Genomic DNA, 3,466 nt, shown 5'->3' with positions numbered 1-3,466 from the left:
AAGGTTATGGAAGTAAGTTTGCAGACAGAATTCTCAGCAAAAACCCTTTGAATTGGCAGTGGGAAAGGTGCTGGAAGACGCAGGCCAAGGGAAGCAAGGATCCGTTTCCTAGAGCGGAGGAGGAGTTGTTTGAGGGCATGGTTTGAAAAGTGTGCAGGAGACGAGATGTTTGAGGTTTGGAACCCTGGAATGGAGGGAGGAACAGACTAAATTTGGGGCGAGGGGAAAATGATTGTAGACTGCGGATAGCTCATGAGTTAAATGCTCACCTAGGTCATCTAGCTCTTTATGAGCGCAAATCCCAACAGGGCCGACTCAGCCTTTCATCCTTCCAAGTATCATTACAGTAGGTGGTGTTAAAACCTATTATTACAGTGCTTAGAAGCGGGAGGAATTTGGTATGATCTCTATGAACACAATATTATCTCTCTGATAGAGAGGTTGTGGTTGAGGCAACAAGCACCAATAGTGCCCAGGAACCTGGAAGGGGTTGAGCTGTGCTGGGGGAGGCAACCACATACTCCTCTATTTAGCGATCTTCCAATGCCCCAATCCATTTGCAAGCAGCAAGAAACACAGGGTTGATCAATCAGATTATGGGTCCTTCATTTTACTGCATACTGCCTGGTAATGAGAGAGGTACTGTTTTTAATGGATAGAAGCAATGTGAAGCCATCCCAGCTGCAAGCATGCGAACCTCTGAAGACTGGGGACTGGCCATGTGGCCTCTCAAAGTCCGGTAGAATTAGTTACGGCATGGCAGACCCAGAGTATATGGCCAATTGGTTGCTCTCTTGACACTAACAAATGCAGATTCCAAAAAGTAAGCGAATCTACAAGACTGAGTAGACCATCCAACTATGGAGTTAGTCACCAAGATGCATTTTATTTGTAGACCATAACAAATAAACACTTTGGTCCGAAGCAGCAGCCAATCAGAATGGTCGAAACTCAGGCTATGTGTTCAAGACCCTTTCTAAGCTTTCTTTTGTATGGCTCGTTCAGCAATTACCTTTAACCATCTGCTGCCCCTTTCTAAAACGTATCTAGTGTCGGTTCTCCTCACTATCAGTCGCTCATGGCTCACGTTCTTTCTGATGACTCTTCTTGGCCGCCATGGAAAGAGAAGGGGGGCCCAAGAGCTCCCTTTGCTGATTTAGTGGCAGCCATCTTTGTTGGTTTTCTGATTTTTGGTAAATGGGTTTGCACCCCTTCAACAAGTTTACCACCAGAAAACCCCTCAACACTCAGATGCTAGCAACCATTATTAAAGCACCACACCACCACAGCCCCTTGATCTCAGTCTATGCATTTTTGGGATTGTTTGCCTCCACATTCATAGCTTCTTTTTGGGTCAATCACAATTACTTGGCTTAAAGTATCTTGGTTATTAGCATGAGCCTTTGGTGATAAAGGGAGATCTGGTTACACATTGATCGGTTGCAGGCATTAACAAATCGCTGATGCTGGGTCTTACTTTTTCGTAAGAGGCGGGATTCTATTTGTGGGACTTGATGTTAATTTGCTAGAAAATGTCGATGTTAATAAATAAACATTTCCCCTTCCTTGATTGTTTATATAGCACACACACCACAAACTGAATTGTGTCCATGCACTCAAACAATGTTCTTGTTATAACAATCGGCCTTCTGTTATCAACCTATAATAGCTGAGTTGGCCCCCTGGGACCCAAAGCGGCAACTCTGAGCAGGCATGGAATGTATTGAGCTACCTTACCGTCTCGGAGAAAGTTCAGCCCAATGCTGGTCCTTGGTCGAATTGGAGTGCCACTTTTTTCATAAAATGGCAATCATTCTGGGATTCTGCGGGTATGGGTCTGTACATTTTCGAATTATTAGTGGAAGAGAAAACCCCAAAACTCAAGAATATACTATTTACATGAAACTACTGAACTATCTTTGCAAAAGTGTACACTTGTGCATGTGCACACTCACAATCACATAACCTCACATTAGAATCCTTGGCTAACTATTGAATTGTTTCCACTAGTTTAATTGCTGCCCCAATATATGAATAGTTTGTCCTAGTTGAATTATTTGCCCTAGTTTGGTTGTGGCCCAACTGTTTTGCTCTTTAGCGTCAGGGATTAACTGTTGCCCTACTGTATGATTTTTTTTTTTCCTAGTTGAATTGTTGGTGCTAGAATTTTTGGGCCTATTTGAATTGTTGGGCCTCTGTTTTCTGCTCCTTAGAATCCTAAAAGACCATGGTATGAATGTTTGGCCCATCAATGATACTCAATTTTTCACGCACAACCACACAATGCAAAGGCCAACTATGCCGCCGGCATACAGCAATTTAAAATCCCTTTCAAACCACAACTCTGCACCTCTACAACCAGTTTACATACCTCCTGCACATTAATCCCAAATGCATTAAAAGATCTGTGTACCTTCAACGTAGACCCCTTTGAAACAGACCTGCACACAGTCCCCGAATACGTCCAAACCGCAGACATGCACACACCAGCAAAGCTATATTGACTTTCCCTCTTTCCCAACTAACCGTTCAGATCGGCCAAACCAACTAGGGACCATTCAAATGTCAACAGTGTGCAGTATACATCGCAGTAACGCAACATAACGCAACATACAAACTATTGATTGGTGATGCTGTGTACCTTGTAAATGTGCCCTGCACCCCAAAGAAAAAAGACAACAAATACCCACATAGCCTCAAGCGCAGCCACACAAACACAGGATGGTGAGGCAAATGCAGGCGCACGAACAAGGGGGCTGTAATAAGATTACACACGAAAAGTACAAAGAATGCAAAGTGTGAAGCTGCCTTAGACACAGCCCTCCAGACAACGTGTTCCCGCTCATGTACAAACTGCCCGTTCTGTATTGTACTGTAACCAGTTTAGCAGAATCTTAATTTAAAGGTTTTTTAATTGACCTAAATGACTCTGGCTGATTTAAAAGGTGAAATGTGTAGCACTGTATAACAGTACACCGTGTTCTGAGGCTTTTAAACACAACGCAAAAACAAAGATTATATTAGAAGCGACAGGGCAAACGCACTGAACAGAACACATGTCTCGGATGATCTGCTCATGTTAAATAGCAACGGAGTATGCGAAGGCTAGAATACTAGGCATACTATGGAAATGCACAGTTAGTCCTACAGGTCAACCACAAACCAAGAACGTGCGCAACTTGTTACATCAGTGCCACCTAGTGGCTCTTTTGTGCACCTATAAATGTTTAATTCATTTCTCGCTCTCTGTGACAGCTAAGTTAACAAAGTGTCAGGTCTTCCTCTCGGGGCCATCGAATGGAAAGTGAAACTCACCAAACTTGCAGGATTGGTTGGGAGAATGGGGACTATGCAGGAAGAAGAGAGAACGGGAGAGCAGTATCTACTTCTAAAAACAGCTCCATCAATCCATCCATGAATGCATGCACGAAAGGAAGATGCTCATAAAACGGAGAAGGCGCTAGGA

This window comes from Ambystoma mexicanum, chromosome 11 (assembly GCF_040938575.1).
Source record: "Ambystoma mexicanum isolate Mex_15411 chromosome 11, UKY_AmexF1_1, whole genome shotgun sequence".
In the NCBI taxonomy this organism is placed as follows: domain Eukaryota; kingdom Metazoa; phylum Chordata; class Amphibia; order Caudata; family Ambystomatidae; genus Ambystoma; species Ambystoma mexicanum.
This window is presented reverse-complemented; position numbering follows the sequence as displayed.